This window comes from Hibiscus syriacus, unplaced genomic scaffold, assembly GCF_006381635.1.
Source record: "Hibiscus syriacus cultivar Baekdansim isolate YM2019G1 unplaced genomic scaffold, ASM638163v2 tig00002511_pilon, whole genome shotgun sequence".
Taxonomy (NCBI): Eukaryota; Viridiplantae; Streptophyta; class Magnoliopsida; order Malvales; family Malvaceae; genus Hibiscus; species Hibiscus syriacus.
Genome location: NW_024061932.1, coordinates 759,333 through 771,341, shown reverse-complemented (window position 1 = coordinate 771,341; position 12,009 = coordinate 759,333). Strand labels below are relative to the sequence as shown.

At 36.0% G+C, this 12,009-nt stretch overlaps 1 pseudogene; it reads left to right on the top strand.

Annotated features, from left to right (window-relative positions):
• Nucleotides 1-5,864: 5,864 nt before the first annotated feature.
• LOC120147315 lies at nucleotides 5,865-10,364 on the top strand (annotated as a pseudogene).
• The last annotated feature ends 1,645 nt before the right edge of the window (nucleotides 10,365-12,009 follow it).

Sequence of the window (12,009 nt, the reverse complement as noted above, 5' to 3'; positions counted from 1 at the left end):
ACGGAAAATACCGTGAATGGAATTATTCAGCATAACTTAGAACCTGTGCAATTACATTCCAAATAAATAACTCATAATTTGATCAAACAAACTGACCCCGACAGCAGAAAAACTAACTGAAGAACTTGATTATACGATATTTGATACTTTTAACTGTAATGTAAGTGTAAAGATTTATACCTTCTTGTTTTCCTCTTTTATACGAAATTCAGTAGATGTTTAAAAAATCATAGATAGAAACATATAATAAAAGCATAATAAACAAAAAAATGTAGAATATTACTTTAGGATATAAAAACAAACGCACAAAGGCTATATATTATTGGGTGCATTACAGAAATTGTCGATTTTCTTGAACTCCACTCGTGGTGTACATATTGCTGTAGCTTTATCTAGGCATTCTTTGGTTAGCTAATCATACATCACCATCAAGAATACTAGTAAACATGTGATTGGGATAGAAAACCATAGGTGAAACAAACTATGAAGTAAAACTCAAGTCTAAAAGTAAGTTTCAAAAGGTAAAAAAAGGGGAACACTTAAAAATTCAAGAAGTGACTAACAAAATTAATGCAAAAGACAGTGGTTCTGTTTCATGTCTTCCTTTACAGTTATAATGCTCATATACTAGCCCATTCTAAGAAGAATCATTCCTGTTTAAGTCCAGATATTGAACTGTACTTGAGAAACCTTAGTCTTTCATGAGATCAAATAACGAGGAAGATGATTAAACCTCTAAATATGGCAATGACTGTTTTATTGCTTAAATCATTTTCCACCATCAAAAGTCATTTATCTTTATCCATCTTTTCAGAGAAGAAAATCTTGTGGAAGAGGGATGTGTTAATGGATATGCCCAACCATGACAATATGTCATTGTTGTCCCCAATAACAAGAAAACATTTATCCCCTAACTAATAGCACAGAAATGCAATGGAAAGTGGTCATATCTTTCGAAAATATTTGACATTTGTACCATACATGTAGTATGCTTCTAACTGATGAAAAGCCGAATAAGACAATTACAGTACGCCTGGGAATATCATCACCGACCACTGCACCACTGCCCGATAAAGTTTAGTAATTACATAAATTACGACATAAAACATGCATACTTCTAACAGAACCTCACAAATTAGTAAGAGGAAGACAACCAAAGTAAACTTAAGTCATAAAAATACAGTGGTTCCCCAATTCTGTATTTTCGAAAACATGGTTCGAAGGATGCAATCGACATCTATTCCCTAGCTTTGCAGAAGAACCAATTGTACAAAAAGGACCTATAGAAACACCCAGTGCCATTACAATTTTGAAATTTCTCATGAACACAAACCATTACAACAGAGTACAGCCAACAAAGAACTTAGTTTTAACAGTCAAAACAAATCATAGAGATTTTAGGTACCCAAACCCAAATGCCCTGATAATGTAACTTAGGGACAAGCCTCTTCATTCCACTCAGAAATCAGAAGAAGAAAATGTAACTTACATTTAGATATACAGTAACATTCAACAATGGAAGCTGCAATTCAGAATTCAAGCAGCCCAACTCAACAATAAAACGATATTATTTTATAAAATTTGAAATCCAAATTACTGACTACTACCACTAACCTTAGAATGCTGTGGAGATCTAAAATTTGCAGATCAAAAGCACTACAACGGCAATGACTAGTGTAGCGTAAATTCCCTGAGAAAAAAATAAAGAATATTTAATAAAAACCATGTTTTTATATAAAGAACATAAAAACCCACAACAAATAATCAAAGGAACTGCGCTAACACCAATCTGGTACTCGTCAATAAGCAAAATAAAAAGAAAACACCAATTGAGCCGTGAGAAAAGAGGTAAATCGCTCCAAAGTAAACTCAAAATCGACCACACGTTGGAAAAGATTAAACTCGGGGAAACCAGGAACCATCGTTAGAAACTCCATGCCCTTCATTGCGGCTGACTGGTAAACCACTCTCCCTTTCAACTTTGAACCCTCCAACACCCGCCACTCTTTATGACATTACAGAATCAATGTCTCGTGAAAGTAGAAGAAAAAATACCAGTCGTAGATCCCAGTTCACTGATAAAACGCACAAACGCATCAACAAAACCTTCAATGGAGAAACACAGACGGACAGGGATAAAACATAATGACAGGAGATCGGTTGTCTGCCACCTAAAACCAGAGAGAAAAAAAAGAGAGAAACACGACAGAACCGTTTTTCCTGGTTGTTTGGAGAGTTTCGGGTTTTGTCTAAGGTTTAACGAAATCCCACACCGGGGTAAAGCACAAAGGCAGTGGTATTTAACATAGAAGGAATTAACGTATCACTGTGGCCGCAGGCCTATGCTGAGATTTGGGTGTTGGGTTTGGGCATTGGGCTCCTGGCTCACCATCTTTACGGTGTTGGGTTTGGGCATTGGGCTCCTGGCTCACCATCTTTACGCCGTGGGGAAGTTGGGTGGTGGCCGAGTATTTTGGTTTTGGGTTTGCTTTTTAGGGTTTATGGTACATAATGTAAGTTTATTAACGTTTCCAAACTTATCCAAGTCATCCACTTAATCTTAAGTCATTGAGGTTACTTAGGTTATTTAGTAGTTCAGTTTATCCTGGTCACTTCGAAATTTCTAGAGTAATTATATCGTTTCTTAAATTCGAATACATACAATACTTTCATTCGGTTTAACTTGGTCATATAATATATGAGGCTGATTTGTTCATTACAGAGCTGGGAGTATTAAGTTATTCCAGAGCTAGGACGTACTTTGAATCATATTACACTTCAGGGGCATTCCAACTGAATCATGAATTTACTCAGTGATTCCAATATTCAAGTGGATCATAATTTAAGTTCTCAACCTGTCTCCATTATCATATTCATCCATAGCCTTTTTTACTCTTTAAGGGTATTATCTTCATTTCATTCAATTTTGTCAGAGGCATTACTTCAGATAACTTAGGCTTGATGATGTGATCCAATTCAGCATCATGGATATTTCACCCTTACAAGGGGAGAGACTTTCTAACTTTACACATATATATGCTTATTTCAAATATTTTAATATAGTTATTTTCATTTACATATACTATATCTATAGCTATTATGATGATAACTTAACCATTAATATGTGAGATATAAGTTATCATAATATGCTATATTTCACATTCTTATATTATACATTATATAAGTTGATATATACTTAGTTATTTCTTTATGTTATGCATGTAGGCACATTCGGCCAATACTTGGGAGCTACATTGGAGCTAAATAGAGCATGCAAAAGTAAGGATACTTACATGGGAACGATTAGGAGAGCAGAAGGAGCAATTTGGTGAAAAACTGTTTTGAGGCCGTGAGCTCATAGCTGGATTGAGCTGAAGATTTGAACTACAAGATGACCTCATTTCAGCTGGGGACCTGCACCATCATCATCACCACTTAGGACACTTCAAATATGTCCTAAGTCAAAATTTGTGAAATCATACCTTTTCGCGAATAGTTGCCAACTCAAGAGGTACCTTTTCACAAGGAGCTGCCATAATGTTCACCATGCTACAAGCCACCTATGGCCAGCTCACCTTTAGCTCATTCACACAATAAGTAGCTCAAACATGAAGGGACACTTTTCTCAAACATTGTGACCTTTCATGAATGATGTTGCCCATGAAGATGCCTTTACATCCAAGAGCATACTGCATTGGAGGCTTAAATTACCATGAGACATGATATAAAGCTTCATATATATTCAGCCACATCACATGCTATGCACATGAGAGCATTTGGCACCAACATGAGGAGATGCAAACCCATTTGGCCAAAGAGAAGAAAAATGGCACCAAGTTGAACAAGCATCACCATTCGACCAAGGGAGATGCCTTCTCATCCTTAGCCGAATCATCAAGCCCCTTTATTAAGGGTTAGCCGAACCATCACAAGCCTAAATGACTTAATCTTTCATTTTAAAACATTATGTATCTTCATAAAGTCATGTATCTAGCTGAAACATCATGTAACCATTCGACCAAGCCCTCTCATTTCCTATAAATAGAGTGGCTTGCCATCATTTGTACTCATCTCATCTCATATATTAAAATTACTCTTGTGAGTTAATTTCTCTTCAAAGTTCTTTGTGAACTTTATCGATTAAACAACTATAATTCATATACTTGTGGCGTCATTCCTTTCATCTTGATTCCTAAATTCCTAGATTTATATCTAGTGGGTTGAAGACACTATGACCACCCCTCAACCAAGTTTGTGAAGATCGAGATTGTGCTCCTTAGCATTGTTTCATCTTTGGCGTGTTTGAGATACAACATCACCACCATCTCCATTTTGTCATCAACACCATCAACTTCATCCATCAATAACATCAATTCTACAGCCATATTTATCTTATTATTCCATTTATTATTCCAATATTAATTGTATTTTCTTTCTTATCTTATTTGCAGCCCAAGCTTATAATTCAAGGACATCAATACTTGTCAATCCTAGATCGGGACACAATAAGGCTATCTACTCTCTTCCACCAAAGTGTGTAGATTCACCTTACATCACTTGAAAGTATTCTAGTTCCTTTAGAGTTCAAAGTACTTTGTTCATTTGATCACTGGAGGTTATTTTCACTACTAGGGGATGTCTTGGTCCTTTTACAGTACAAGGGTATATTAGTTTTACCCCATAGTGTTATTTTTGGTAATTTTTTATCCAAATATTTCCAACATTTAATCTTTAACGAGATTAATCAGAATTTACGTGTTCTGAGATTGATTGATTTACTGATTAAATCACTTAACTTAGATTTGTTTCCAATCGGTCTACCAATTTTTTTTACGAATCGTCTGATTCTTATACAATGTTTTGTCTTTATTCCAAATTTAATTTGAGTCCAATGATAATTAACTACATCTCATGGACCAATTATTTTCATCCACACATTTACCAATTATCAATGTGTTCCAGTAAGCATGTAAAAGGTAGTAGAGTATTACCTCGGTTTTCGTATCATATCGATCGACCATTTAATCCTCATTCGATCACTCTCGAAATTAAATTCAACGTCCAATAATTCCTCTAATACAAAGCAACCAAATTTACGTCAGAAACTGAACTTAATTGAGAAACCAACTTGAATTCAAAGATAAAATACTAAAAAATGGCTTACCGAGTGCGAATTTGGAAAAAACGAACTTCAGATTCGGACTCAGGACATAAAAAAAACATAAAATAGGGCTTTTAGAAAAATTTAACTTTTTCAGTCAAAGTCAACAATCAAAGGTCATACCAGTCAAAGTCAACTGTCAAACCGATCAACAGTCAACGGGTCGGGTCGGGTTGACTTGTTTCATGTCAAACAAAACCGGTTCGGACCAATTTGGGTCGATTCATACCGGTTTAGACCGGCTAGACCAGTTCTAGAAGGTTTCTAGGGCAGGGGCGAGCCCCACGCACATGCGGCGACGCATAACGACGACGACGAGGGAATTTTCGACGACCGATTACTCCAAAAGTAACCATACACAATAATCATTCCAAATTAGTATGAAATATGAGTCAAAAAAACAAAAATTAAACGAGAAAGGAAATCAGTGCGTTTACCACGACGGACAACGAACGAGCGACGGTAGGGTGATGAATCTGGTTGGGGTTTAATCGCACGAAGTTGGGAAACTCGATGGGAAGGGTGGTGAGACGAGCCGACGACGGATTCGACTGGAATCTGAAAGAAAACAAGGCGATGGTGGATTTCCTTGATGCACACTTAAACGTTCATTAATGATGAACGAAGATGATTTTCGCCGAATTAACGGTTGGGCTTTGATCATTAGACGATGGGGAGCCGAGTGACGGGAACAGTGTGAGCTATGGTGGTCGGACGACATGGAATCGTGGAGGAGTCGATGAGGATGGAGTTAGGGAAATTTGGGGATTTAGGGATTTTGCTTCCAATCGGGGTAATTGGTATTAATTATCCAGAAAAATTAAGAAAATTCAGGGCTAAGTCCCTAAACTTCCTAAATTTTCAAAATTAGCCCAAAAATTTCAAAAACTTATAATTTGGTCCTAAATTCCCTTATTACAACTTTAATTTGATACTTTAAATTAGCCCTAAAGTAGGGTGTGACATGTTGCCATCGTGACTAAAGTAAAAATGCAACCTCTGCCACGTGACGAATAGTCAGTCGCACGTGCCAGAAACGAAACGCATCGTCCTGTCGACAACACTGCTATCGGTCTACTAGTTATAGCTTCATCTAATAGGTAAACATCAAAATCTTCCATTTCAAATTTCACACTCAAAACTCTGTGGTATTTTTACACTCACGTGTAAACTACAAAGACACTTCATTATTATTATTTTTAAGCCAAGTAAGTTGATGGTTAAAAGTTAAAATCTGAAGCTAATTACAGCCTCTTCAATCGTAAGATAAAGCCTGGGTCCGTACATTTCATAAACCATAAATATCCCCAACCAACCAAACCCTCTCATTTCATTTTGCCTTTGTTGTTCCTCCTCTCTTCAGAGCAAACCAAATAGAGAAAGTCCAAAAGGCTTGAATTTGTTTTTTCATTTCTTTAGTTTGTTTGGAGTAGATGATCTTTCTGTGTACGGACTGGGTATTACTCAAATATCCTAATTTTCAGGTCCCAGCGAGCCCTATAATAAAGAAAAGCCTACTATGTTGTTTCAGTATGCGCATTTAATCCATTTTTCTGAATCTCATCCCCTCCTTTAGTTGTTTCATTTGATGCATTAATGCTCTATGGTTTTTATTCTTCGGGCACCCATCTCTGCTTCTAGTATTCAAAGTTCATTGCTTTCACCCACCGTTGACTATTTTGAATTCTCTTTTGCGAGTAGAGAGAAACAATCAGGGTGAGAAAACATAAAATATTGGAGTACAAACGTAAGTCAGAAAGTGAGGTGAGTTCAAAAATAAGGAATTCTTTGAGTCAAAGTTCAATGAGTAGTGAAAGCTGTAGCAGTTTCAGTCATCTCTCTTTTGAGCTTCTTCCCACATCTAAGTCCATACCAGACAGCCTTTCTCTCAAACCCCACCTATCATCCGACTTCGCTTACTCCACTATCCGATCCACCACCTTGGCCCGCAAAACCAACATTACATTTAGTGATTTCTGACTCGTACGCAACATAGGTTCTGACGACATTGGAACTGTCTACTTTTGTTGGTTAGCTAACGTCGATGAAAATTATTTTTATACGATGAAAGTAGTGGATAAGGAAGTGTTGGTTATGAAGAAAAAGGTGCAACGTGTTGAGATAGAGAAGAAGATCCTGAAGATGCTGGATTATCCATTTTTGCCTATTTTGTACGCTGAGTTTGAAGCTTCTAATTTTTCTTGTATAGTCATAGAGTACTGTTCAAGAGTGACTTGCATTCTCTTAGACATAAACAACCTAAAAAACTTTCTCTTTAAGCTCCGCAAGGTACCCTTTTTCTCTTCTACTTGTCATAACTCCGTAAAAAGGTCATATTTGAGACATTTTCACTTAAGTTATTGAATGTCTAAGAGCCCATTTAGTATCATATAGATGCATTTAGGAGCATATAGTTGCATGTGCTGGAAATCTATTTTCCGCGACATTTTATTTTGTAATCAGTGCTGCTTTATGGGAAAGGTTTTTGTTTAGTGATGTGCAGGATTTAGGAGAAAGGAAAAGAAAAAGGAAAATGCCGTGACATAAGGAGACTGCTGAGCAAAATGTAGATGTCGAACTAGTTGGCATTTCGAGAGCGATCAAAACGAAAGAAAAATATTTTTAGTAAGAGTCAGCTGTCATTCTCTACACGTGATTTCTGCAATCAACCACATAGGAGGGTCCCATTACCATCTTTGCACCGTCTCTCACATAAAAGGAATGATCTTTAGGGTACTAGGGTAATTTTAACACAAAACCCTAGGTTCATTCTCCACCTATAAATATCATACTTTTGGGGACTTTGGACTTGTACCCCCGCCGCCAAGAGTTAAAAATTCAGAGAAAAAGTTCTCCACCAATCCTATTTCCCGTGGCATTCCTCCGTTGACAAGCTAGAGGGAGTGGCGTTCTAGACGTCCGAGAGGAGCTAGTTCGATGGGACTGTCCATTGTGGCCGAGGGAACTCCGGCAGTGCACGTCGAAGGCTTTTCCTCCTTCCCTTTGCTCTTTGTTTTCATATTTTATCTTTTGGGTTGTAAGGAACAGATTAACTTGCTTTGTGCTTTCTTATTTCGAACCCCACCATGAACTAATCCTATTTGGTGGGAGTTCATTTTAGATATTTAAGATTTGCTTTAATGAATGGTTGTTTTTTTATGTTATTAACTATTTTGTATATGGATCTTAGTGCCTTAAGGTTATAGGAGCTATGAGAGTAGTCATTCCTTAGGAGATTACTTAGTGTTCGAGAGAATGTCTAGGTAGCACATCCTTAGTGTTCGAGAGAAACTAGGAAGGAACCATATAAGCAAGGGGTTCTAGATAGTAACTAGGCCTAATTCACCTTAGAGATAAGGCTAGGATTTCATTCGACTAAAAGGAGTTGTGCATGAACGAGAGGTTAGATGTTAATGTTACAGCAAAAAGGTATTACCGAGACATATCCTGTTATCTGGACTAATAGGATCATTGCAGGGGCTTACGCCAACCGGTTTTACCAAGGCATCTTCAATCTGTCGAGTCCCTTACTAGAGATAGCATAGGGCACCCTAGTAAACTCTTTCGGGCAGATAAGACATAGAAGTGAGACAATTTTGAGAAGTAGAATTAGATTTTCCTAAGTGACTCTTATCACACATTCCCCTAGTAGCTTGTCGTGTGAGGAGTCTGAAGTTGTTATAATCAAATCCAATATTTACAATTTATTTTGCCGTTATATTTTCATTAGATTGCACTACACACACTCCAATTTGCCATAACATCTCAATCTACTACCATATTACCATCATACAGTTTCCACAACATCCATTTCAAATTGCCACAATATTTTCATTTGCATATAACATCACTAACTTTACTTAGGTGACATAGTAAAGCGCTTTGATTGAACTTATCAATTTCTTCCAATCCACGTGGAGACGATACTCACTTATCACTGTATTACTTGTTCGATTGTGTATACTTGTACATATATCCGCACCCATATTTAATACTCACAAATCGTGGACAACTTGCATAGCTGACAGTATTTCTTTTATTTTAAAAAAAATTAACTACATTGACTTTACAGTGATGCTTCATGCATGCTTTATTCTTAGTGTTTTGTTTTTCATGTACTATGTTGTGTTGTGTTGTGTTGCAAACACGTATCTTGACTTGTTCTTATCATTGTCTACTTCTACTATGCAAAGTCACCACCAATAATCAAATTTATCTCTAAAAATTATTTGATCTTCCTTGCATTTGTTTAAGCTTAATTCATATAATTGTTAGGAGACCTTTTGCTCAAATTCCTTATTTGATTATGAATCCAATTGCAGGCAATATTAAAAGAGTTAGTCTTGTCATTGATTTATTTTTTTCATGTTGGTAGTTGAGATAGTTTAAACGTTAACAAACGAATCTCGCACTGTTTGCATGATATTCATTTAAGCTAGATCTCTCGTTGTTAATAATTTTTTCAACAGGTTTTATGCAGCCGAGGTTCTGGCAGCTCTAGAGTACCTTCACATGCTGGGCATTATTTACAGAGACCTAAAACCGAAAATCGTTTTAGTAAGATCAGACGGTCACATCATGCTCTCAAATTTCGACCTTTTCTTTGTTCAGACTCTATCCCCACTATTGAATCACCATCGTCATCACCGAACCCAATGCCGCTAGGGGACCAGGCTGACAATCGTCCGCATCTAACCTGACTCTCCAGCCTCTTTCGGAAGATCTTGCAGTCGAAGATAATCGAAACACTCTCACCACCAACAAAGTTGATCTTCGTGGCAGAGCCCGTCTCTGCCCGATCAGCCTCCTTTATTGGGACCCACAAGTATGTTTCTCGAGAGGTTGCCTTGGGTGGGTCTCACGATAATGCCGTTGATTGGTGGGCTTTTGGGATCTTCATCTACGAGTTGATCTATGGTCGTACGCCTTTTGCGTCTCTATCCAACCCACCCACATTGTTACCTCCTTGAGCATCACGCAGGTGGCCTCATCTGTTCCTTGTTGAACAAGGACCCCAACGCTCGCCTGAGATCCAAACGTATCGCTGTCGACGTCAAAACACCCATTTTTTAAAGTACTGAATTTCGCGCTGATAAGATTGGTCACACCACCGATGATTCTGGAGATTAGACGGCAATCGACGTCATCTTATTACCAGCCAAAGAGCGAGGAATGATCAACCACGTTTGATTACTTCTTCTGAGAAAGCTCAAGTGAAACGACATTGTTTGCGCCACATGTTATGTCTGTTTGTTTCATACCTAATTACGTAAATATAACAAGCAAAGCAATGAATAAAAATTATTATGTGTCAGCTGTTCTTCTTTTATATTCAATCTGTACGCAAATCTTATAGGCACAATGCAATAACATAACCTAACGTTTGATAGTATTGTCAAATTTGTCCGTATTGATTTTTTTGGAACATTTGACCATTTAACGTTTCATTTTAGTTTAAAAATGGTTTCTTTGATTATATCTTCACATGCCAGGTTAGATCCCCAAAGCAATATTTCCCTTTCGTTTTTGGTTATGTTAAATTGGGTATTTAGTCTCAATTTATTGGGTGTTTTGAGAGATGAGTTCGTATTTAATTATTTATTGGGTTAGTCTCAATATTTCCTCCCCATTTTTTTAATGGGTTCGTTTTATTCACTTCATTTTGGAGTGGAATGTTGCTATATTGTGAAGTTATGGTGCTCTGGAATTTGTATAATCTAATTCTGAGATATTTTTGAACTGCAAAGGGGAAAATTTTAGTTGTGCTTCTAAAATTAAAATCTATTTACATAATTCACTAATTTAAGGCAATGTTTTTGTCATAACCATTTTTTAGAAAAAAACAATTAAATATTATTTTAAAAACGATTATGACTTTTATTTGAAAATTTGGGGATTTTGAATTAATTTAGAATAAATTGGATAGAGTCGCCACCGACCTTTGAGTTAGGTAAGTCGAATACCTAAAAATGTCTTTTAAAACAATTTTAAGAAAAATCATTTTATAAGACAAAAACTTAGTATGCTTTTACAAAAGATTTGATTTAAAAAGGTTCGGGAGTCGGTTACGTATGGGGAAGGGTAAGCACCCCCTTCAACTCCAAAAAACTGGTACTGAATCGCTTACATGTTGTCGTAAATGGTGGAAGGTATGAATCGAATATAAAGTTAAAATATGATCCAATTATTGAATATTGATTAATTTGCTTCGAATTATTTAATTAAAGAAAATTCTTTAACTTGAAAAGAAATCTCGAGATTAGTAATCCTCCGTCGGAAAACCTATTTCAACTATTTCTTATCCGTAAAAAAAATATTCCCTCATTGATAAAAATGTGAATCGAATATACATTAAGAAATCAATGTTTACATACAAGAAAATAAATTGTTTAACTAAAAAACGTGAATCAAATACAAATTAAAGAAATTTGAAGTTTACATTCACATAAAATAAAGTAAATTGTTACTTAAAATAACATATATTGCATCATTTGAACAAATTAATTAGTAAAATATACTCAACTTATTTCAAGTTCTTATGTCGTTAAAATGTCGTACCTGTTCGCACCACTTCGACTAAGTGGTACTTTCCATGCTCATTCTACGCATAAGTGCTCTTAGAATATATTCGAGTAATATTTAAGTAAATAAATACCACATAAATAAATAAAATATACGAAATAAAATACTTACAACAAATAGAGGTAAACATATTTATTTATATGTGATACTAGTAAATACATAACATATAAAATGTACATATATAATGAATTGAAATAAAAACAAATTAATATTACAAACCAAACTATAATGACCAAAAAGTAAGTACTTGAAATTACAAGGATAAA